At 36.6% G+C, this 27,335-nt stretch overlaps 1 protein-coding gene across 4 annotated transcripts in view; it reads right to left on the reverse strand.

The window, feature by feature from the left end:
- Positions 1 to 27,335, reverse strand: part of LOC149191671 (uncharacterized) — a 232,044-nt gene that overhangs the window by 152,030 nt on the left and 52,679 nt on the right. The window lies entirely within an intron of this gene.

Consider the following 27,335-nt stretch of genomic DNA (forward strand, 5'->3'; position numbering starts at 1 on the left):
TGGAATGTCCCCATGTAAAGCCCTCTATAGTTATTACCCTCCTCTGTTGATTGGTTTGACCATTCAAGGCACTCAAGTGCAAGCTATTATATATTTCCTAAAACAATGTCATCATGTATCAAAACAAATGATGGAGAACCTCAAATTGCAAAAGATAAGATGAACTCCAAGCAAAACCAGCACCACAAACTACAACATTACAAGCTAAAGTCTCTTAGAGGTATGGGGGTTGGTGAAACCTGGGCATAGATACTATAGGCCTTATAGGTTTCTAGTAAGAAGGAGACATGTTGCATGTACACTTGAGCCATAGGGTCATGAGTACATAACTCTCTTCATGTCTCATACTTGAAGTAAATGGTTGGGGAAAACGGTTAAAATGTCAAACAGCTATCCTCCCTTGATGATGAAGGACGTGATTTCCTGATTCCAGAGCACAATTTGGCAACAAGAAGAAGTGGAGGACTGAAGCACCATTTGAATACCTCACTCAATGGAAGGATTTGCCATTGGAGGATGCTCTATAGGAAAACCCTAAACGCCACAACATCTAGCACTACAATTGCCTTGGGGCAAAGCTTTTCAAGGAGGGGGGACACATATAATGCCCAAAGATAACCCAATTTACTGCTAGTTATCAATACTAAGTGCAGATCATTAGAAGTTTTTATTGTCATTAATAATGGATTGCTAATTAATAAACTTCATGCTAAGTTTATGTGAAGTCTAGCTATCCCACATTAAAAAGACGACATTCAAATTCAAGACATTTTCTGTAAATAGAAATTTTACACAACAACGTGATCCCAATGAACAAGGATACTCCGCTGGGGGTGTTTTCAAAGCATCATTGTAGCATAAAAACTATGGCTGAAGCAAGAAAATTGATAGCTTGTAGATTTAATTGTTAAAAATACACACAGGTATTTAATAATAATTTATTAATATATATAATTGTATACGATGATATAAGATTACAATGAGGACCCTGCTTTTATACCTCAGCAGGCGACCTTTCCTGAATGGGCATGTCTTTTAGACATGTCTTTTCACTTAATTTAATGACTATTTAACCTAGATAATATTTAATTATTTAATATTAATATTTATTTTATTTATTTTATTGTTATGAATTATATTTATAACATAGTCTCTTCCTTTAGAAGCTTTGTCCTCAAAGCTTTAACACTGGGGGTTTTCTTCTCTTTAGTGTCTGTCGTCTCGTCATCGATTCATCATGTAGCTTATCAGTACTATTTCCTTGGATTTTTTTTATTTTTTTAATAATAATAATTTTTTTAACAAGTCTAATATCTATATATCTATATATATATATATATATATATATATATATTACTCTAATTAATTACATATATATATATTATTTTTTTTGGTAGTTTTTTTTATACTAATTTTCCTTTTTTAATATAATAATTATGTTTTTTTTCTTTTACTGGTTGATATATATATATATATATATATATATATATATATAATCATATGAATGATTTAATTTTTGAAATATTATTATATACTATATATGATATATAGTTATTATATATATATTGGAAACGTCAACCGGAAAGTCACAGCGTTTGATGGTAACCACTCCCAAAAACCCGGTGGAGTATTGAACCTACAAACAGCGTTTGAACCCTAGCGTGAACCGCAGCGTTATGATATATCAATAGGCCCTACTGACATGATAACCAATATGACGGGTCCTTTCGCAGCACTGGTCACATTAGATACTAGGCTCTCCTGGTTTCCAGGTAAGAGCAAATCCACTCTATCACGACCTTTGGCTTCTTTTGACTGATCAAGACCCACAACTAATACTACTGCATCTATAGTTGTTGTTGCTTGCACTGTTGCGTTGATCAATCCACTCCCATTACAAGAAACATTTGTACATCTTGGGTGATAAATTGCCTTCTTGTATTTTTGCAAACCTTGCAAAGGCGTGGTATATTTGCATGGCACTCCTGAGAAATTGCCGATCATAACTCTGGTTACATTTGCATTGGGACCAATAACTGCCAAAGACTTTGTGTTGTTAGGTGATAGTGGCAATGAACCATCATTTTTCAGAAGAACAATGCCTTGCTTGGCTGCGTCCAAAGCCAAGTTTTAATGCTCCGCAGTGCACACATCGCTCAGGCCTAGATTCCCGAACTCTTGCTTCGACGGATCCCCATCGAAAAATCCAAGACGCATTAACACCACGTAATTATTCACAAGCGCTTGATCGACCACAGAGATGTTGACTTTTCTAGTATTTACTGCATTCTGTGTGTATTTTCCAAGGAACATTCCACAGTTTAAGTCCAGTACATTTATAATTGGGTCTATGCCCGTGCTGGGGACTACCAATTCAATGTCATCGTGCAAGTGAACAACGATAGATAACGTTGCTTTCATCCAGTGGGCAGAGGGGTAGGGACGAGATAAGAGCGTGGCCACCAGATGCATTGGCCGTTTTTCATCAGCCACGGCCTGTGTCGGATCACCCTTGCTAATTTGCGCAAAAAGTGACCTCCGGCGTTGCTCCAGTACAGAACCCACCGCTACAGCGAGGTTGTCCTTATTGGAGACCAAGTGGAAGATAGGGCCGAGGTCGCGATCTCTAGAACGCTTGGGCATTTTTCTGTAATAAATTTCACAGCCTTCACTTTTATTATCAAAATCAGAAGTAGTAATCATCATATCTTTAAAAACTTGTTTTTCCTCAAGAGCCACCAATGGAAGATTTTCATTGCCAATATCTACAACAGCCTACTCTTGTTCCGGGATCATGGATGATAATTTCTCATGGACAACATCTTCTTCATTGTTATGATATTGTTCATCTTCTTGTTTCTCAAGATAGTCTTCTTCTTCTGCTTCACCTTGTTTTGTTTCTTCACTGTCACTATTCTCTTCCTTATTATCGATTTCCTTTTGACATGCTTTAACTTCTGCAAATGATTTTTCTAAACGTTGAAATGCTTCTTGAATACTAAACTATTCAACATAATCAGGATGTGAACATAATGGCACATTGTGCGGCGAACTATGTTCAAAGGCCCGCATGATTATATCGTGTGCCATGGCTCTGATACCACTATAGCATAAAAACTAGGGCTGAAGCAAGAAAACTGATACCTAGTAGATTTAATTTTAAAAATACACACAGGTATTTAATAATAATTTATTAATATATATAATTGTATAAGATGATATAAGATTACAATGAGGACCCTACTTTTATACCTCAGCAGGCGACCTTTCGTGAATGGGCATGTCTTTTAGACATGCGTTTTCACTTAATTTAATGACTATTTAGCCTAAATAATATTTAATTATTTAATATTAATATTTATTTTATTTATCTAATTGTTATGAATTATATTCATAACAATCATTTTTGGGGGGATGAAAGGAAACACACATGGGGACACCCCGTGAAAAGGGGGATGTCTAGATTCAAGAAATACACTAGAAAAAATTGTACTTCTAGACACTCCCTTCCCAAAAGATGTGTCTCTAGCACAAATATGCATTTGACGTGCTTATCCTACATTAAGTGGATAGGCATATTTATACATATTAATTGTTATTAACAGCCCCTAATGAATAGGCTATTAGTTTTATCTCTATTCTACGGATGCTCAGTCTTCCGATTAGCTTAGCATCCTAGAAGCATTGATAATCGATATCTAATCTACATGTATGTTGTAAGAATATCACAAAACCACTAAAAATAATTCACTTAATATGGACTATGATGTATTAACACTTCTAAAACTTGCCCCTTAATTAATTCAGAGTACTAAGAGCACAAGAGAGAGAATCTCGAAATGCCTCAAACTTCTCACATGCACATTGATCTTGAGTGAGGTTGTCATGTCCCTTCCTAAATTAATTTGGAACAAGACTAATTATTGCATTTTGGCGCCAATTTTGGAGATAGTGGGGCCTATTCGATTTTTATTAGGAGATTAGACTTAGGAGAAGTTATTTTGTTGTGGTTAAATTACATATGGGGGCCACCGACGCTAGGGAAATACGCACTCCCTAGTTCGGTGTGCATGAAGGTGGTTAAGTTTTGCATGTAGGTGGTTAATTGAGGGCCCGCGATGGAGGTAAAATTGGAGGGAAAAGTGCTCCACGAAATCTATATAAGGAAGGTAGCTCTCCTTATTTCATTCATCTTATTGGAGTATATTGATTTCTCTTTGGTTGCTCGAGCTACTTAGCTGAGTCAATGGTTGTTTAGCACGAGTTCTTCAGGCGAAGAGCTCACCCTTTCTTCGGGGAACTTTGAGTGCCACCCTAGGAAGGTTTTTCTTCATTTCTTCAGAGGGAGGATCTCATTGTGATTTCCAGCGATTGCATTCACCTCTAGGTGGTGCGTATTAATGGAGGGCACAGTGAGGAGGAGGTTGATTTTGCTTGTGGTGTCTTGCAGTGGATTTTTGGTGAGAGATTTTGCGAAGAGGAGGCATCGAAGGGTTGTTGGCATTTGGGAGAATTTTGGAGGTGGAGAAGTGTGCTACCTTGCAGGGTGACTTTCGCACTTCCTGGGCGAGCGCAGAGGCAGCATTGGGTGCTCACGCGGAGGGTAGAGTATCAATATTTGAGGCTGAACTCCACCGTGGAGGTTAAGGGAAATATTTGGAGAGGTGATTGCTGCATTTTTGGAGCTTGGTGGAGGATTTCGTTGGTGTTCCTTGCAATACGTATTCCTTGAGCAGTTTGGAAGGCATAGGGCCTATTCGAGGCCGAATTTGGAAAGTCAAAATCTGGCCAAATGATTTCCGGGTTTTTCTGGATTTTTGACAAGGATCGCAGATATAAAGTTTCAAAATTTTCTAAGCACCGGGAGTGGGTTTCCAGCCGTATCTTTGCAGCAGACAATGCAGAATTGTTGGGGATTGCACAGTGCCTTTGGGGGTTGATTTTGGGAGGTCAAAATCGGGCCAAACCATTTCTAGGTTTTTGTGGGTTTTGGTCAAGGAGCTTGGGGCTGAATTTGTAGCATTTTCTGAGCAGTGGAAGTGGAGTTTCTTGCAGTTCCTTTCCAGCTAGTAGTGTAGTTTTTTGGGCAGCGCAAAGCATTAGAGGAGCAGACATTTTCCAATACTTGATATCATTGTCTCATCACCTAGATTCTGTCATGCTTTCCATTGAGGCAAGCCCGGGTGCATTCATCCATACTATTTTACTGCTCCATTGATTAATGAAATGGCTCAACTAGTTCTACTTCTAGAGTTTTTATGAGCATGTGTTGTTTGTTAAAATTTTATGTGTTGAGAATCGTTTTTTCTTTGCAAATCACTATTCTTCCTATTTTGGAACATTACAGAGGAAAAATTAGAGTTGAATGGTCTGCTACTGAACATGTTTCCTATGAAATAGTACTTAATCTCAATGTGTTTTGTGTAAAAAAGAAACATTGGATTATGAACAACTCATGCTACAAGTTAATGGTCCTAAAGAAGAAGTGTTTGGGACTCGGTCCAATTCTTCATCTCAAATAGTATTTGTATACCACATGGGCATATGTTGAGCAATACTTGTGGATAGTGGAACTGGAGGATCTAGCTCCTGAATTCTAGGAAACATTGAATAATGGTCTCTTATTCCTAATCCTTGTGATCTATCGAACTGGAGGATCTGGCTCCTAAATTCTAGGAAACATTGAATAATGGTCCCTTATTCCTAATCCTTGTGATTTATCATTTTTCACTACCTCCTTTCTTCTACATATTTTACTCTAACATTCTTTTGAGTAAAATATCCAACTCTACATATTATTATTCATAGGGAGAAGAGACTTTTGGATTTCAGTAATAATAATAACCAATATTGAGAAATCAGTGATCAAGTTGTCGTGAGTTAAATGTCCTCGAATCTGGCCATCAACATCATCAAACTCTTCATGATTGTTTCTGCATTTTTCAAGGGTCTCTAAATAACTTTCATCAAGATAAAACCATCCTTGATTTCCTCATGGAGATGGGAGCCCAAATTCAAAAGCCTTTATGTATTTATCCCTGAAATCTTGAGCAAACTGTCTAATTTCTCAATAATTGTCATAAGCGGCCGAGATCAAGCTATGCTTGGTCATCATCATCATCGTCGTCATCCTCGTCATTACTTTCATCATCATCAAAAATGTTTATAGGATCAATGCCTACAATAGGTGTCTATGTGGAGGATGAATTGGAATTTGGACTCACCCTTCTCATCAAATACAACGACTCCACTTATGTATGTATTCTTGGTTTTAGAATCCATGAGTTGGTAGTCTTTCAATTCTTCATTATACCTTAGAAATATACATTGTAAGAACTTCTTGTCTAGCTTTTTCCTCTTCTTTGGAACATGCATATGAGCTTTGCAACCTGTTGTGGTAAAATCACAACCCCCCCCATTTCTAACTTATTATCTTTATAATAATAATGGGGACCCTCTACATAAATTTTGATTATCTCGCCTTTTAATATTTTTCTTTTGGTTAAGTGTGCGACATTTTCGCAAGATTTTCATTTTCTTCGGATTTCCCTTCTGATTGCTTCATTGCATTCGATTTCTTGCAAGCTTCCCATCGGTTCTCGTTTCATCTCTTTGGACTCACGGTTTACAAATGGCGCTTATCCGAATTCGGGGATTTTTACCACCTTGGCTAAAAAATGTACAAAATGTATATTATTTTGATTTTTGTAAATGAATTAATTAATGTAAAAACTGATTTTTTATTAAATTTTAAATTAATTTTTATTAACTATTATTTTATTTCACTAACTGTCCTACAAAACCACCGCAGCCAAGAACCAATATGTATATCATAATTAAAATTTTACATAATGAAATCTCGGATTTCATTTCTCGGAACTTTACTTTAAATTCAATTTTAAAAAAGTCTCGAGATCCTGAGACTCTTTGTTTATTAGTGGTCGTAGTTTCTGGTTTTATCGGGACTTATTTCATAAGTGGTTGTAATTTTTATTTCGGAGGACCCACCTCCACCTCACTCCCATCACCTCATCCACATCTCGGAACCCTTCTATCTCATAACTCCATTTCCTATTCTCCCTGAGATCCCTTATTTCTCTGAGACTCTGAGATCCTTATACCACCCTTACTGCATCCCTTATAACTCTCGAGAACTTTACCTCTCCTCTCCTTATGCCTCCCATTATTAAATCCTCTCCTCATTTATTCATGGTTCATGAATGAACCCAAGAGCTACTAATACCTTGGCACGTTTACCATGTTTTTTGTAATATTTTAATATATTAAATTAATTTAATTTATGTAATTTGTAATTATAATATAATTTTAATTAATTTGTATATTCAATTAATTTAATAATTGTAATTAATTGCCCATGGGGCTTTGGATTGACGGTGAATGGGTGTGTTGTTAAGGCACTCCTTGCGATAGGTCATCGGTTCAAATCCTCTGTGGGTACTTAGGTTAGTCTAATAGATAAAAAAAAAAAAAAAAATGTAATTAATTAACAGTTAATTAGAATTTATTAATTTAATTTAAAGATTAAGATTTTTAATTAAAATACCTAATTTTGGCCTCGGTATGCATTTTTCCAGAATTGTAGCAGTTTTGACACTTCAACTTTGGAGGCTCATATCTAGAGTTTTACTTGGCCAAATGAGGCCCAAGCCGACTCATTAGAAAGATAAAATCATGGAGAATAGTTTTAATGTGGTTTCATGACCGATTTGGTCATTAACTATGCCTAAAATTTAGCAAAAAATTAAGCTCCGAAATTGCAATCAAAACTAATTTCCTGAGTTGCATTTTCATTTGCCCGAAGCTTCTCCTGTTGCAAATCCATTCGATTCTATCCTCTTTGGCCAATAAGATATTTAAAGAGATCAATGGGAAGCTCAGTTTTCTTTTTATTTTATTTATTTATTTGGATTTTGATTGGAGAATTGGTTTTTTCAGATTTTCTAATTATGATTTTAGTATGCAGTTTAATTTATTTTCATTTTGGTTTTAATTGGCTTCTGGCAGGAGATTTGTTGAATGGGATTAAGCACAATAGATTGGGAGCAATGAGAAGGGACCAACAAGGAAGAAGATGCAGGATTGACAGCAACAACTTCAACAGTTCTCCATTTTTAGTTTTCAGTTTTGTAATTAAATAGCAATTTTGAGAATGAGGATGGGGTTCTTCTCTGCAACTAGAGGCTCTGAAAGCACTATTGTATAGGGGTTTGTAGTTGTTGGTGAGGGGAAAACTTCAAATATGAGGTGTTAAGGGAAAATTCTATGATTTTTCTTGTTGTGCATTTGCACTTTTGTAATGTACTATGAGTTGAATTACGGAGAGAGAGAGAGCATTTTGAGTTCTGAAAGAGAAGATTGTTTTGCACCACTGTAAGCAATTTCTTCAAAGAGCTAAAGCTGCCCATGGACTACAAAATTTGTAATAGTATTATTTTAATAAATTTTCATTCTAATGCACTCATGCTTGGATGATAAGTTAATCTGTTATTGCCAAAATTTATCTAATTGATTTTAATTTATGTTCTAAATGGTGTATTATATTTTGATTGAGCACTATTGTCATATCAATTGTTTTATGCTATTGAAGTTCTTTAAGAGCTATCTCTGAGGAGCATAACAGAATTAGAATTAATATGAATTCATTGAAATAGGAAAGTACTGAGCAGTAACTATTTATCGTTTTAAGACATTCCTATTTCATTTTCTCTTTCATTAATTAAATCAGAACTTCTTCGTTTAATTAATAAAAATTATATAACGAATTCAACCATAAAAACAATCCTCTTCCCTTGGTTAGTTCATCTACTCTTGAATTGAGAGAAGGTTATCCTTTTCTAATTCGAGATAGGATTAGCTTTTTGCTGGCATATTAGAGTAGATCTGCATTTAGATTTAAGTCTGCATCCTAGAAGTCCCCTTACGCAGGGGCAGAATTTAGGTGTGGCTTAGTTGAGCCCTTAAGTCAACTTAAGGATTTGTTTGCCTGCATGTGCATAGCAAGAAGGCAGATCTGATTGCTCTTTTTCTGTTAGTGAGTAGTAGATAAATCACAAGCTAACAAGGAAAGAGAAGGGGTAACTGGACCCAACTAAACCAGTTGGAACCATTATACAAATGGATAGGAGTCTAATTTGGGACTCTGACCGGGTGGCCTTCCCCAATGTTGATGATGTCACTTTTTGGCCATCAACACAACCAGATACACAAATATGAGCGATAGAAGGTGTATACCAATTCTAGGCTTTGTGTGGTGTGATACCATCAAATAATTTGGTGGGTGCACAGTTCAACAAGTAAACCATTGTGCAAACTACTTTTGCACAATATGACCAATCCAAGTTTGAGTACTCCATCATGCTGCACCATTTCCATAATGGTATGATTCCACCGCTCAACGACACAATTTTGTTGCAATGTGTAACAGCCAACTACCAAAAAATGTTTGACACTTTAAAAATTCAATGATCTCCACCACTCAATTTGAGTTGAGGACAAGAATGTGATGATCATATTGTCACGCCACATGGGTTTTGAGTTCTTTGAATATATGAAAGTTATGATGCTTTGTCTTCAAGAAATATATCCACATCTATCATGAGTCATTATCAACAAAGTTGAAAATACTGGAATCCACAAACATTGTATCTCATGGATCCACACAAATTAGTGTGCACCAAATCCAATGGACTAATTGTTTGATATATACTTCTACAAAATGGAGGTCTATGTTATTTTCCAACTAAAAACCAAAGCATAGATCATTTAACTTCTTTAATGAGGGAAGGTTGTTGAAAAATGTGTAACTACGTTCGATCTTCATAAATATGAAATGTACTTTTGATTCTTATATTTTGTAAAATGCAAGCAAAATTATTATTGTTATTTTTGGAGCATGTGTTTCATGCTCAAGGTCTTTTATTTTAGAGGTCAAGCACCCATTGAGTGCTTCTAGGGTTTGTCCTAGGTCAAGAAGTCAAAAGAGTCATTGTTATAAGTTGAAGACCCTATCGAGCACATTGTAACTTGTAAAGAAAATTATTTTTGTAATTAAATATGTCAAAATACCCTTCAAGACCAAGTCAGCCTGGCAGCTGACAGGTCGACCTATTTTGACGAGCCACGGCCACTTTAAGAAGCCTATATAAAGGAAGGAACTCGAGCTCCCTAAGACACATTCACCACTCATCTCATTCAAGAAAAGGAGCAAAAAAAGGCTAGAGAAGAAGGAAGAAGACAAAGGAAGAAGTTTTTGGGCTAATTCTATCTCACATGTGCGAATGAGGAAGTATATGGTTTGTTGCTTCAAGGTTGAAATTCTCTATTTGCTAGAGAGGATCAAAGTTGTTGGAAGAGGGCCCTACTAGGTCACCTTCTAGCCCTAGACAAGGAAGCAAAAGTGAAGTTGCTAGGAGGCCTTGGAAGGCTAAATTTTGCTCACACGTGTGGATGCAGTAGCAGTTGTAGGGGGTTAAAAATTTCAGACCCGAAATAGAGGCCGAAATTTTGAAGCTGGGGATCAAAGTTGTGTTGTTAGAAGAGATTTAACTGGGTTTGACTGGACAAAGGAAGCACATCATCAGGAAAGGTCGGACTTGGTCTTGGAAGGGTATTGGTCTTAGTCTAAAGGACTTGGAATTCGTCTATTGAAGAATCTATAAGAAGAGAAGAGATTTAAGGGTTTTCCTCTCAAGTGAAGAGGTTTTGGCCCTGGCTTGCAACCCATATCTTGTGTACTTGTGTACTATTGTTTTTCTTATTTTCAGTAGTTATTTGATGATAAACAAACATAATAATAACAGAAGGAACTAATAAGTAAGAAAAATTAAAAAGATATCACAAGCAGTTATCATAGAAAGAGAAATCATCCTAACTACTGCCCTCTAGATTTCTCAACATGGTATCAGAGCTAAGGTTGGCTGAGGGCATAATGAAGATCTCTACTACATTGAAGAAGTTCCTAAAGAAGCGTATGAAGGTGGCAAGTCAACTCAAGGAAGGCATCAAAAAAGTATGGGATCTCCTATTTTCTTCTAAGAAGGAAGTAACCAAGACATCTGTGAAGGATGAAGGACTATTCTCAGCGCTCACTGACACATTTCAAGACAAGAATATTTGGGTGATCGACAGTGGAGCATCAAGACATATGTTTGGTCAACATAAACAATTAAAGACACTATCAAAAGGAAAGTCATCTTACTCCGTAGAGCTTGATGACAATAAAAGCTACCCTATGAGAAGAATTGGATCAACTTCACTTGAGATGGAGAATGGAGGAAACATTCATCTGAACAATATCTTATTTGTTCCAAGTTTGCACAAGAATTTACTTTCCATTTCATGTCTAAAAGACAAGGGTGATAGAGTTGCTTTCATTGATGGAAAGGTTGTTGTATGGGGTAAAAACTCAAGCATAGAAGATGCAAGAATGATTGGCATCTGTGAAGGACAACTTTACAGATTGTTAACTGTTGGAAATAATACTGGGGGTGAATCAATATTAGCAAGTTAACAATATTTCATTTCCAAAATCAGATTTATATACGCTACTTCTGTTAATGAAACTTGCGTGTATACGCAACTGTGTTTAGAGCAACTAGCATATACCTTGCAAACTTATAATTTAGATAGTTGATCTTTAATCTGTGCATCAGAACCATATAAACAGTAACCAAGTGCAGTAAACAGAACAGACAATCACACACATGAACACAAGATATAAGGTGGAAACCCAATATGGGTGAAAACCACCTGCTGCAATCGTCTCTATCTTTCGTTAATAAGAAACTTCTTTTCTTTTTAAATTGTACTAGTGCAATCTTATACCAGTATGCAAGCTTCTACCTACAAAAGGCTACAACCTTCTCTAGTTCTCCAGCTTCTCCTGGAAGGGAGCTACAACCCCCTAGCTCTTGTACTAGCTGATGTGTTTACTAGTACGTAGGTGCTGACCTACAGAAGGCTACAACCTTCTCTTTTCTTCCAGGGACCACGTTTCATAAATTTTCAGATTGGATCCATCAATAACATCAATCAAACATCAAATATATTTGCATCAACCACTTTCCTTTGCACCAACCAAAACTGAATCAAACAATCACTTCTTAGAATGTTGTGACTAGAATACTGTAACAGTAACCAGAACCCAAGCCAGAACCCAGAACACTGCAACAATAAAGAGAAGTAGCTAAAACATATTTTATGAGGTGTACGCTACTTCAATGTGTTGAACCTGCATGCATACGCATTCTTCCCAAGGCAAAACTGCATATACGTTGTTTTGAAATGTCGAACCAGCGTGTATATGCGCCTTTGCTATAATGAACCTGTGTACAAATCTGTAAAAGATGATTTAACCTTTACAACTATTCAGACATTAGTTATACCCAGATCATCAAATTTACAGATTACGACATGTGCCAATTATTCAAATTAAAGATCAAAACCACACAAAGATACTTCTCTTCAAGCCTAAAGATCTTGACCCATCAATAGAACTTATCCTTCATCAAGCGCTCAGGTTCATCCTTGATTCAGATCCAGCTATGCACCATAACCCAAAGATCTTATTCTTCATTAGATATTCAATACTTGAGTACCTTTGCCTAATGATCTTCTCCTCCTTTTATAGTCTCAAGCCTTACTCAATACCATGGCCAAAACCACTTAGAACCAATACCTTGGACCAACTACCTGGGGTCAATACTTCGGACCAAATACCATGGACCAAATACCACGGACCAAAACTTAGTTTCCAACATGTACGCGCCTTTCCTTTCGTGAAAGTGTGTGTATACGCATACGCGCGTTTTGGTCTGTGAACCCGCATGTATACGCGGCTTGATCAATGGGGAACCTGCATATAGCTCTTTCTCTTCATTCTGAAAGCCTGAACTGTGATCTGTCATCTGAGTGAGTTGCCATCAAAGACAACACCTGTGACATAGTGCCAAATCTGTGTCATAATGCCAACAATCTCCCCCTTTGGACTTGATGGCAACCCCAAGTCACTCTCCCCCTTTGTCATCAATGGCAAAGGGTTATGCTCCCTTGAGTACCTGTTGAATTCTCTAATGTGTTGAAGTGTGTTGTCCATGCTCCCCCTGACTGTAAGCAAGGTCTGCAAAAAGATGTTCTACAAGAAGAACATGACCCTATACATCATAAATGACCTCCCTATCACCAAAGACTCATACATACATCCATCTCCCAACCAAGGGGATATACCAAGATTGACTCATCCACCCAACCAAGTGGGGATATACCAAGATTTACTCATCCACCCAACCAAGTGGGGATATATCAAATCTTTATACATGATAAAACAAGAACATTACATCATACATCCCAGGCATAGTGGGGGAACAAACTAGGTAGTTACATGACCTTGATAATAAAAGATATACATGACATAGAGACAAAATATATAAAACAAGATTATGATAGTCATTAGCAACTATCATCAGCAGCATCTGTCAATCACCATCCAGACCAGCAACCATGATCTCCCTCTACACCTGTTCCACCTGAATCAAAAACAACAGTGAAATTGTACCAACATCTTCTAAGACAATGCCAACAATGCATTATTAGAAGTATATACTACCCCTAAACCTATGCCAAATGATCACTGTCAGACCCATATCAGACTCTTTTCATCCTGAGTCTAGCCCACTGATTTTCTTCAAACCAACATATACGCGACTATATCCACATAAACCGGCATATGTACGCGGATACGCTTCATGAAACTCACGTACAACCACTTTTCTCTGAAACAGATAAGTTTCAACAGCTAGATGATGCATCAACTACTCCCAACTTCTGTCTGAGATATTCAAATGTCTCTCTGGGCAGCGGTTTGGTAAATATATCCGCAACGTGTTCTTTGGAGGGAACATACTCCAATTTGACCTTTTGTTTAAGCACTTGTTCACGGAGAAAATGATATTTGATAGGTATGTGCTTGGTCTTGGAATGCATGACTGGATTCCTTGAAATACCGATTGCACTTGTATTATCACATAGAATGGAGATAGGTAGAGTACATGTGATCTGAATGTCTTGCAATGTTTGCATCATCCAAAGGAGTTGTGTGCGGCAAGATGCAGCAGCGACATATTCTGCTTCAGGTATAGATAATGCAATTGAACTTTGTTTCTTGCTGAACCAAGACACTAATCTGGAACCCATATAGAATGCACCACCACTAGTGCTTTTTCTATCATCCATGCTTCCTGCCCAATCTGCATCTGTATATGCATGAAGTGTAAGATCTGTATCTCTAGGATACCATAAACCAAAGTTTTGTGTTCCTTGAAGATATTTGAAAATCCTTTTGACTGCCTAAAGGTGTGATTCCTTTGGATTTGCTTGGAATCTTCCAACTATTCCCACTGCATGCATGATGTCTGGTCGGGTACCTGTTAGATAAAGCAGACTACCAATCATGGATCTGTAGGTTGGTTGATGTACTGCTACTGATTCATCATTTGAGCTGAGGCTGCATCCTGTTACCATAGGGGTACATACTGGTTTAGAATCTTCCATGCCATATTTCTTCAAAATCTGCTTGAGGTACTTGGTTTGTGATAGAAAAATACCATCTTTATTTTGTTGAACTTGTAAACCAAGAAAATATGTGAGCTCACCAAGCAAGGACATTTCAAATTCTTTCTGCATTAACAAAGCAAAGTTTTGACTCATGGCTTCTTCATTGCTACCAAAAATGATATCATCAACATACACAACAAGTATTAGCAATTTATCTTTGTCAATTTTATATATAGATTGCTATCAGCTGATCCTTTGAAAAACCTTGTTGATGGAGGTATTTGTCAAGATGATAATACCATGCCCTTGGAGCTTGTTTTAGACCATAGAGAGCCTTTCTGAGTCTGCATACAAGTTTTGGATCATTTCCAAGGATGAATCCATTTGGTTGCTCAATATATACTTTTTCTAAGTCTCTATTAAGAAAGGCAGATTTTACATCCATTTGGTATAATTTGAACTTCTGAAAGCTAGAAAGAGCAAGGAACATTCTTATGGCTTCAAGTCTAGCAACAGGTGCAAAAGTTTCTTCAAATCTATACCTTCTTGTTGAGCATACCCTTTACAAACAAGTCTGGCCTTGTTTCTAATAACTTCTCCATTTTCATTCAACTTGTTTTTGAATATCCATTTGGTTCCTATGACATTCTTGTCATTAGGTCTAGGAACCAATTCCCAAGTATTATTCTTTTCAATTTGCTCAAGTTCTTCATTCATGGCCTTCACCCAACATTCATCTTTGCAAGCTTCATTTACATTTTGCGGTTCGATAGAGGAAAGCAATGCTAGATAGCTTGAAGCTTCTGTAATAGTTCTTCTTGTCTGCACACCTGCCTCTTTTTGCCCCGAAATTTGAGTCTCTGGATGATTTTTCTAAACATACCTGGATGGAGTCTTTTCTTATACCGTAATTTGTTCTTTTGGTGCCTCATTGGTTTCTTCTTCAAAATTGGTCTGATTTGATGTGGAAGGATAGTCCTCATCTTCTTCATAATCTTCGGTTTTTACCTGCTTTGGATTTTTGCCTGCTTCATCAAACACTTATATCCTTATTATAACACTTATATCCTTTACTTCAAGAAGAGTAACCAAGGAGAATGTAACGAATAAAATATATAAATGATATAAATATAATGTGAAAGATAATAATCATAAATAATAGTTAGTTAAGCTAGTAATTAGGTTGAAGAGGCATGTCTAATAGGACATGACTCTTCATGAAGAGACACTTGCTTGGTATATAAGCAAGCCTCTCATTCTCATTTGTAAATCATTCATTCTCATTCTTATTCATATTTAATATAATATTTATATCCTTAATGGATATCTATATATTCCATGTTTTCTGGAGTAATTAATTTTTAGAAGGAACTTTGTTCGCTTCATTTGGTATCAGAGCAGTTCGGTCCTCTAGGTTGCTTAACCAGTGCACAGAGCTCGAGCTCGTTCTCCGATCCAAGTCTTTGACTATCGAAATTCGTCAACCTTGTTGCCGTAATAATTGAAGCATTTTGCTCAATATTTGGGAGTTTCTCCTTTTCTCCGTTTTTCTAGGCCTTTGGCCATATAAAAAAAATTAACCAAAAAAGAAAATATATATATATAAGTAAATAAATTTAAAAAAAAAAAAAGTAAAAGAAAAAACAAAACGGATACAAAATCTCATACCAAGTATATTTAAAACTTTTTACGTGGAGAAGCCCGTGGTTTTAAAAACAACCCATGGTAATTGCCCATGGTATTTTAACAAGTTAAAAGAAAAAGAAAAAAGAGAGAGAAAAACAAAAAAATTACGTTTTACATTTTACGTGGAGAACATTTTAACGGAGGTTTTAAAAACAACCCATGGTAATAGCCCATGGTATTTTAAAAGTTAAAGAAAAAACAAGGATACAAAAGCTCTTACGTGAAAGGTAAATATTACTTTTTATAGGAGGTCTTAAAAACAACCCATGGTAATAGCCCATGGTATTTTAGAAGTAAAAGATATTTTGATAACATTGGAGAAAAAAGGTGTGATCTAAATAATTTTAATCGTTCAAATCTAAAGATTGTGACCGTACCAAGAGTCACGTCACATCCAAATTTTCTGAGGAAAAAATATTATTATAATTATAAAAAAGGATACTATATAAGCCTTATATAGTTACATATAAAAGGAAAAGTGGGTCTCAAAAAAGTATATATAAATTTTATATAATTATAATTTTATAATATATATAAATTAAAATTATATAATTTATAATTATATATATTAAAAAAAATTATTATTATATAAAAATTTTATTAAAAGAGTGAACAAAAAAAGAAGAAAAAGAAGAGAATATTTGAAATATATATATATATATATATATATATATTAGATTTTTAAAAGAGAGAAGTAAATTTTAAAAAAAAAAAAAATATGGAATCCCTGAGTTGGGAACAAAAACAATCAATCGCAAGAGATATAGAACAATTAATTACAAGAATGGAGCGACGGGCTGAGGAGAGAAAGAGAATGAATTCCTTCATCGATTCTCTATATCCATCATCACTTCCACAGAATGATGTTATCCAGTGTACCGAGAAAGTGCAACTAAAAGATCAAGAGAATGACAAAATAGCCAAAATTCAACAAAGCAAGGAAGTGTTAGATTGCGAACATAAAAATCTTGTGGATATACAATACAAAGAAATAATGGAAAAGGATGAAGAAATTTCTCGTCTCAAGGACCACGTTGAAAAATTACTCGCACAAGTAAAGAAGACTAAAGTCTCAAAGAAAGAACTCAAGCAACATTTATCAGAACAAGAAGAGGAAAATTTGTGTTTAAAGAACATTAATAGAACAAATCAGAGATCTAAAAGATGAAAATTTGCGTTTAAAGAACATTAATAGAACAAATCAGAGATCTAAAAGATGAAAATTTGCGTTTAAAGAACATTATTAGAACAAATCAGAGATCTAAAAGATGAAAAACTTAAAATTCAAAACACTGAAAATAAGGTTGATGAATCAAAAACAAAAGAACTTTTACGTTTGAGAAACCATAATCAAAGTCTGCTCAATCAAACTAAGAAACTTAAGGAGGATAAGCAAGCATTAAAAGATAAGTTGGAACAAGTCACTCAAGTAGAAGTATCAGAATCTCCAGTCGCAACCGTTCAAATTGAAAATAAGGGAACGAATACCGATCCCGTGAATATGATAGCTCAAGAAGACAAGTCAGTTGAAGAAACGACACACGTAGATGTTGCAGTTCAGATAATAGACATCCCAAGCGAATGTTCCATAACCAATTCAACAACATCTTCGCCAGAAGAAAATCTAAAAACTTTATATCGGCATCTGAATCATGAGAGTAGACAACTCAACCATGCTACGTATCGGGACCATTCAGACCAGAAACAACAAATTGATGTTTCAGAGAATAATGACATAAAATCAATCCAGTCTTATGCTAACAAGTCGTTACAAAAATCCAGTGATCATAGTACTATACAGAAGATTAATCTGGGATGGTCTGATCCCTTCTCAGTGCGACAATTCTCTTTGTCTCTAAGAAGATCATATCAGCTTGCATCGACGAAGATGATTGTTCCAAGATAGAAAGATGTTTGAAGCCAAAAAAGAGATCAAGCCTTTTGTCATCAATAAGCTTTGAGGACAAAGCTTTTTGAGGAAGGAGGCAATGTAACGAATAAAATATATAAATAATATAAATATAATGTAAAAGATAATAATCATAAATAATAGTTAGTTAAGCTAGTAATTAGGTTGAAGAGGCATGTCTAATAGGACATGACTCTTCATGAAGAGACACTTGCTTGGTATATAAGCAAGCCTCTCATTCTCATTTGTAAATCATTCATTCTCATTCTTATTCATATTTAATATAATATTTATATCCTTAATGGATATCTATATATTCCATGTTTTCTGGAGTAATTAATTTTTAGAAGGAACTTTGTTCGCTTCAGAGCATATGCCTTCATCTGCTCTAGGTTCAAACTTGCCAAGTTTTTCATCAGTGCTTTTGATGTAACATTTGCTTCCAAAAACTTTGAAGTATATTACAGTAGGAGTCTTACCATACCAAAGTTCATGTGGAGTTTGAGTGTTGTTTACCCAAACATTTGTTTTGTTGAGAATAGTGGCAGCAGCAAATGCAGCTTCACCCCAGAAGGTTGCAAGAGTTCCAGACTCATCTAGCATGGCATGAGCCATTTGTTGAACGGTTCTGTTCATCCTTTCTACCACTCCATTTTGCTAAGGAGTCCTTGCAGTAGAGAATTCCCTTTTTATTCCATGTTCTTCACAAAAGTCGAAGAATTCATCCGAGGTAAATTCCCCTCCTCGATCAGACCTGAGGCATTTGATTTTGCGATCTGATTCATTTTCAACCAAAGCTTTGAAAGCTTTGAACTTTTCAAATGCTTCATCTTTGTGCTTTAGAAGTCCTATCCAACACATTCTGGAAAAATCGTTAATGAACAATATAAAGTATTCTTCTCCACGAGGTCACTTTTTCCTTTAAGGACCACATAAATCAGTGTGAACAAGTTCAAGAGGCTTACTAGTTGATCCTTCCTTTTTTGGGAAATGTGCTCTGGTTTGCTTACCAAATTGACATGATTTGCATATTGTATTTTCTGGAATTCTGATGTCAGGAAGATCACGAACAGTGTGGTATTTCCATGTTTTCCTTATTTGAGGGAAGCTTAAATGCCCCGATCTTCTGTGCCATAGCCAATGTTCATCATTTTTGCATAGATAGCACTGTTGTTGTCCTCCCTTGAGTATGTATAAGTTGTTTGGAGTTCTTATGCCTTTGATCACAGTTTCTCCTGTATCAAGCTCACGAACAACACAACCATTTGATCGAAATACTACCTCATTTTCTTGATCACATATTTGACTGACACTCAATAGATTATGCTTTAAACCATCAACATACGTAACATTCCCAGCTTTAACCTTTTCTTTTAAGAAAACAGAGCCTTTACCTCTTATGACTGCAGGAGTGTCATTTCCAAATGAGACCTTCTTTTTCTTTTCTAAGGCATTATATGACTGAAGTTTTTCTTTATCACCTGTCATGTGTTTCGAGCATTTACTGTCAATGTACCACTGATTTTCTTGTCCTTCTGCATACAAAGCTATACCACATCTTTATGTTTGCGGTTCTTTCTTTCTCCATGTTTTGGGACCCAATGAAGTTTGCTCCTTCTAAGATGTTTGCCGAAATTTACTCCTGCATTCAAAATCTTCATGACCGAAGTTTTACAGATAGAGCATTCTATTTCATTTACAAGAGCAGAAAAGTTATTGTAGGTCCTTTTCATGATCCCAATCACATTCCTTTGATTTCGTGCTTCTCTAGTCATGACAGTCTTGTAAGCAACACATTGAGCAGCTTTGTGTCCAAAGTTATGACATGAAAAACATTGGCCATTAAAGAAGTTCCTGCGATTATCGAACCTACTGACCTGGTGATTGTAGTTTCCATTGGCATTCATTCTTGAAGCAAATTGAGTATGATTTACCTGAGGTTGGTTGCGGCTTTTGTTCATCCTTGAAGTAGATTGAACCCGATTTACCTGGTGATCTGCTTTATGCCTTTGCTGACGATTGTCAAACTGTTCACTTTTCCTTGCTACATCAAGATAACTTTTGGAGGTAGACGACTTTTGTGCTTGAGATGCTTCTTCAGTATATCCAAGACCTGTCTTTATTAAAGGAGAACGCTGCACTTTGATAATTTCTTCTAAAGTTTCTAATCCTTTAGCAAATCTGAGATTGAAAGCTTTTGTTTTCTCAATATCTTTTCTTAGACCCACAATTTCACATTCTAATTTTTCATTGTGTTTCTCCCTTTCCGCAAGTTGGAATGTCAGAGTATCTATAAACATATTCTTTTCTTCTATACAAACTTTAAGTTTAGAAATTTCTTCATAAAAACCATCTTCATCTAAAGCATCCAAGAAATTATCATCTTCAAAAGCTATCAGAAGTCTATAATCATTACCATGTTTATCTTCATCACTATTTGATAAACCATCGCTATCTTCATGCGTATAATAGCTCTTCTTACTTACATTCTATTTTCTATTCCATTTTGTTGATTCCTTACCTTTATCAAGCTTATCTTTATGAGGGCATTTGGTCGCATAATGACCGACTCTTCCACAAGCAAAGCATTTGAAAGGTAGATTACCTCTGAATCTTCCAGAACCCTGTTGAAGGTTCCTGACAAAGTTTGCTTCTTCCTCTTCTTCTAAAATATGTCCTGATTCATTGAGTTCTTCTCTACCTGAAGCTTTGAATGTAGCTTCTATCATATCTGATGGACCCCCTTTTCTCATTTCAAAAGCAGTTGGGATTCTGTGCAGCTATGTCATAGTAATACTTTGAAGATCCTGTTTTTCTTCTATGGCAAAAACCTTTGATTCAAACTTAGAAGACAAGGATCTTAAAACCTTTTCAACTACAGTAACTTCTTTTATATCTTCACCCATGTTTTTCATGCAATTAACAATCTCATCTATACGTAAGAAGTAATTAGCTATACTTTCATCATTGTGCATTTTGAGAGTTTCATATTGAATTCTGAGAGATTGTAGTTTTGCACGTTTTACCTGATCGTCTCCTTCATAGCTTAGAACGATCTTGTCCCGTATTTCTTTGGTGGTTTTGAGCTGCATCACCTTGACAAATTCTGATTGTGACAGACTCCCAATAATGTATTGACAGCCTTGTAATTTGTTTCATACTGCCTTTTACCTACTGTATCTATAGGAATTGATGATGGAAATGTGTATCTTCCTTCCACAATTTCCCAAACATCTATTCCAAGAGATTGAAGATAGGCAGGTTGTGGTTCTTACCTTCCAATAGACGAAGTTGCTCCCATCAAAGATTGGTGGTCTAATGGATCCCTCTCTTTCGTAGGTACTCATGATGATAGATCTTCCTTCAAGCGATCAAGTTTCTTCTGAAGGACCTGCTCTAGTACCAATTGTTGGAAATAATACTGAGAGGGGGGGTGAATCAGTATTAGCAAGTTAACAATATTTCATTTCCAAAATCAGATTTATATACGCTACTTCTGTTAATAAAACTTGTGTGTATACGCAACTGTGTTTAGAGCAACTAACGTATACCTTGCAAACTTATAATTTAGATAGTTGATCTTTAATCTGTGCATTTAGAACCATATAAACAGTAACCAAGTGCAGTAAACAGAACAGACAATCACACACATGAACACAAGATATAAGGTGGAAACCCAATGTGGGTGAAAACCACCTGCTGCAATCGTCTCTATCTTTCTTTAATAAGAAACTTCTTTTTAAAAAAAATTGTACTGGTGCAATCTTATACCAGTACGCAGGCTTCTACCTACAAAAGGCTACAACCTTCTCTCATTCTCCAGCTTCTCCTGGAAGGGAGCTACAACCCCCTAGCTCTTGTACTAGCTGATGTGTTTACTAGTACGTAGGTGCTGACCTACATAAGGCTACAACCTTCTCTTTTCTTCCAAGGACCACGTTTCATAAATTTTCAGACTGGATCAATCAATAACATCAATAAAACATCACATATATCTGCATCAACCACTTTCCTTTGCACCAACCAAAACTGAATCAAACAATCACTTCTCATAATGTTGTGACCATAACACTATAACAGTAACCAGAACCCAAGCTAGAACCCAGAACACTGCAACAATAAACAGAAGTAGCTAAAACATATTTTATGAGGTGTATACTACTTCAATGTGTCGAACCTGCGTGCATACGCATTCTTCCCAAGGCAAAACTGCGTATACGTTGTTTTGAAATGCCAAACTAGCGTGTATACGCGCCTTTGCTATAATGAACCTGCGTACAAATCTGTAAAAGATGATTTAACCTTTACAACTATTCAGACATTAGTTATACCCAGATCATCAAATTTACAGATTACGACATGTGCCAATTATTCAGATAAAAGATCAAAACCACACAAAGATATTTCTCTTCAAGCCTTAAGATCTTGATCCATCAATAGAACTTATCATTCATCAAGCGCTCAGGTTCATCCTTGATTCAGATCCAGCTATGCACCACAACCCAAAGATCTTATTCTTCATTAAATATTCAATACTTGAGTACCTTTGCCTAATGATCTTCTCCTCCTTTTATAGTCTTAGGCCTTACTCAATACCATGGTCCAAAACCACTTAGAACCAATACCTTGGACCAAATACCTGGGGTCAATACTTCGGACCAAATACCATGGACCAATACCAAAATACTATGGACCAAATACCACGGACCAAAACTCAGTTTTCCAACATGTATGCGCCTTTCCTTTCGTGAAAGTACGTGTATCCGCATACGTGCCTTTTGGTCTGCAAACCCACGTGTATACACAGCTTGATCAATAGGGAACTTGCGTATACCTCCTTCTCTTCATTCTGAGAACCTGAACTGTGATCTGTCATCTAAGTGAGTTGCCATCAAGGACAACACCTGTGACATAGTGCCAAAGCTGTGTCATAATGCCAACATTAACTCCCCTCGTTCAAGCTTTGGTTCACATTGAAAATAGCCCATGTGAACTTTGGCATAGAAGACTTGGTCATCTTCACTACAAAATCTTACCAACCCTAAATTCAATAGTGAATGGCATCCCCGAACAGAAAGAAGATCATGAAGGAGTATGCAAGTGATGTGCATTGGGTAAGAACACCAAGAGACCATTTGGAAGCAATGCTTCAAGGTCAAAAGAAATCTTGGATCTTATTCATTCCGGTGTTTGTGGTCCTATGACTCCAAAGTCACTCAAAGGTCATCTATATTATGTCACATTCATAGATGACCATTCAAGGAAAACTTGGGTTTACTTAATGAATTTCAAGAATTCAACGATGAAGTAGAGAACCTTACAGAAAGGAGAATCAAGATATTAAGGTCTAATACACATCCAAGGAAATTATAGCATACTGTAAGGAATCTGCGATTAAGAGGGAGATGATAGTCCCATATAATCTCAAGCAAAATGGTGTTGCAAAACAAAAGAATTGGTCCATTGAAGAAAGTACAAAAGTTATGCTACATGGTCAAGATTTGCCGAAATTTTTGTGGGGTGAAGCTATGAAGACACGTATATACATACAAAATCGAGGTCCCCACAAGTCACTAGATAACATGACTCTTGAAGAAGCAATCACTAGGAAGAAACCAAGTGTGGATCATCTAAAAAATTTTAGTCGTACTGTCTATATTCACACACCTAAGGACAAAATAAAGAAGTTGGATCCATCAGGTATGAAGGGAACATTTGTTGGCTACAGTAATTCTTCAAAGGCCTATAGGATCTACATAAAAGGACACCGAATAGAAGTCAGTTGAGATGTGATATTTGACGAAAGTATTACATTCAAGAAATCAAAGGATCTCTCTATGGACTTTGATGATGAAGAACTCCCAGTATTTGAAGAGCAAGTTACTAGGGAGGAAGAAGAATAAAATCATGAAGATGAAGGTCCCAATGAACCTATACAACCTGTGGTAATCCCCGAGACTAGAAAGAGACCTAACTGGTTGAAATCTACTCTATTAGATGCAGAGGGTCATGGAGCAGCTAAAGGCACATTTAGAGAAAGCAAGAAGCCCAAAAGATATTCAGGGTATGCAACATATATGACAAAGTTAATAGAAGCAGAGCCATCCACTTTTGAAGAAGTTGTCAATCATCAAGAATGGAAATATGCCATGAATGAAGAATATCAATCGATAATGAAGAATCCGGTATGGGAGATCATACCTAGGCTTGAAGACAAGTCTATGGTAACTTCCAAGTGGCTTTACAAGTTTAAACATGCGGCAGACAGAAGTATTGACAAATATAAGGCAAGATTTGTGGCTAGGGGCTTCTCTCAACAAGAAGGCATTGATTATGAAGAGACATTTGCTCCAATAGCTAAGTATACAAATATACACTCACTAGTCCCTTTGGCATAATCGAAGGGATGGAATATACATCAAATGGATGTCAACACTGCATCCCTGAATGGCACAATTGATGAGGAAGTCTATATAAAGCAACCCTTGGGATTTGAAGTCAAAGATAAAGAGACATATGTTTGCAGGTTGCAAAAGGCATTATATGGCCTTAAGCAAGCACCAAGGGCATGGTATGCAAGAATGGGTGCATACCTACAAAGATTGGGCTTCACAAAGAGTTTTGTTGATCTGAATCTCTATATCAAGGTTGTGAAGGATGAACAAGTAATCATTCTTCTATATGTGGATCTTCTCTTGATAGGTGTAGAAGGTTGTATCTAAGAATGCAAGAAGCGCCTAGCAACAGAATTTGATATGAAGGATCTTGGGTTGATGCACTACTAATTGGGACTGGAAGTCTGGCAGGGACCTGATGAGATATATCTAGGTCAAGGAAAGTATGTGATCAAGATGTTGAAGAGGTTTGACATCATGGATTTCAAACCAATGAAAACCCCGATGATCACAAACTTGAGAAGGCCAAGGAGTTTTGAATCAAGCCCAGTGGATCCGACCAAGTATAGACAATTGATTGGCTCACTGATGTACTTGGTGAACACTCGACCAGAAATATGTTTTGCAGTAAAAGTTCTCAGTCAATTCCAAGTTGAGCCAAAGCATGATCACTGGATAGCAGCCAAGCACATTTTGAGATATCTGCAAGGTAAAATCCACTACTGACTGAAATATGAAAGGAGGAATGATGTCCACTTGATTGGATATACAGATTCCGATTGAGGAGGCAGTGTGAAGGATGGAAGGATCACTACAGGAGGATGTTTAAGTTCGGGATCCTCCATGATCTCATGGATGAGCAGGAAGCAAGAATCAATCGCTTTAAGTAGTGCTAATGTTGAATATATTGCAACCTGTGAAGTAAGCAGAGAAAGGGTCTGGTTGAGGAAGTTGTTGTCCGACTTGTTTGAAGGACCAATGGACCCTACGGTGATACATTGTGATAACACAAGTTGTATAAGATTATCTGAAGACCCAGTCTTTCATGGAAAGACAAAGCATATAAACAACAAGTATCACTACAATCGGAAAATAGTACAAGATGGTGTGTTGCAGCTACGGTACATCTCCACCGATGAGCAGGTAGATGACATATTGACAAAATCTCTTCCTAATAAGAAGCTTGTGTATTTGAGAGACAAGCTTAGTCTGGTCGATATATCCTCCCTAGTTGAGAGGGAGAGATAGGCACATCATTCTTATCTTCACTTGGGAAGATACAATGGAGGATTGGGTAAACATCTGCCATCTGACACTCTTTGAGGATGAGGTAGGGCATTCAAGATAAGAGTAGTCAAGGACCGCTATCCTTTAAGGACTAGTTATCCAAGATAAGAATAGTCCAAGAAGGACATACTCTGTGAACACCCGGGTGGGGTATGTGCCTTGAGAGACAATGATAATGGTGTCTATAAATCATTGGTCTTGCCAACATTGTTCTCTAATCTTGTGGAGAGATAGAATTGTTAGTCAAGGCCTTGCTATGTGACAATGCTAGTTGTTACGCTGCTAAACAGATGGGTTACCAATCCAACTCTTCTTATGAGATATCTTCAGATTGAGAATGTCCATGAACCATTTATGAATACCTCCCTACTTAAGAGGGAGTGTTGAAAACTGTGTAATTAGGTTTGGTCTTCATAAATATGAAATGTACTTTTGATTCTTGTATTTTGTAAAATGAAAGAAAAATTGTTATTGTTATTTTTGGAGCATGAGTTTCATGTTCAAGGTCTTTTATTTTAGAGTTTAAGCACCGATTGAGTGCTTCTAGAGTTTTTCCTAGGTCAAGAAGACAAAAGAGTCATTGTCATAAGTTGAAGACCCCATTGGGCACATTGTAACTTGTAAAGAAAATTATTTTTGTAATTAAAAGTGTCAAAATACCCTTCAAGGCCAAGCCGGCCTGCAGCTGAGAAGTTGGCCTATTTTGAGGAGCCACATCCACCTTAAGAAGCCTATAAAAAGGAGGGAACTTGACCTCCTTGTGACACATTCACCACTCAGGAGCAACAAAAAAAAGGCAAGCGAAGAAGGAAGAGGATGAAGGACAAAGTTTCTGGGTTAATTCTATCTCACACGTGTGAAGGAGGAAGACTAGGGTTTGCTGCTTCAAGGTTGAAAATCTCTATTTGTTGGAAGAGGATCAAAGTTGTTGGAAGAAGGGCCTACTAGGTCACCTTCTAGTCCTAGACAAGGAAGCAAAGCAAGCGAATTTGTTGGGAGGCCTTGGAAGGCTAAATTTCACTCACACATGTGGATGCAATAGCAGTTGTAGGGTTACGAAAATTTCAGACCTACAATAGAGGCCGAAATTTTGAAGCTAGGGGTCGAAGTTGTGTTGCTGGAAGAGATTTCATAGGGTTTGAATGGACAAAGGAAGCACATCATCAAGAAAGGTCGGACTTGGTCTTGGTGTTGAGAAATCTAGGGCATTAGCATTAGGGGATTTCTCTTCCATTAGTGACTGCTTGTGAATGCTTTTCTTTAGATTAATATCTTCTTCACGTTAGATTATCAGTGTTCTTCTTCATCAAATAGTAACCAATGTATGAACATAAATAGACAAGAGACACATCATATAGGCATGAGCCAGGGCCAAACCTCTCACTCTTTGAGAGGAAAACCCGCACAAATTCTTCTTATAGAGATTCCAATTGACGAATACCAAGACCAAGACGAAGACCCTTGACCTATTAGCCACTCCAAGACCA

This window comes from Pinus tabuliformis, chromosome 2_2 (genome assembly GCF_031772625.1).
Source record: "Pinus tabuliformis cultivar Carrire ecotype Pingquan chromosome 2_2, CPIR1, whole genome shotgun sequence".
In the NCBI taxonomy this organism is placed as follows: domain Eukaryota; kingdom Viridiplantae; phylum Streptophyta; class Pinopsida; order Pinales; family Pinaceae; genus Pinus; species Pinus tabuliformis.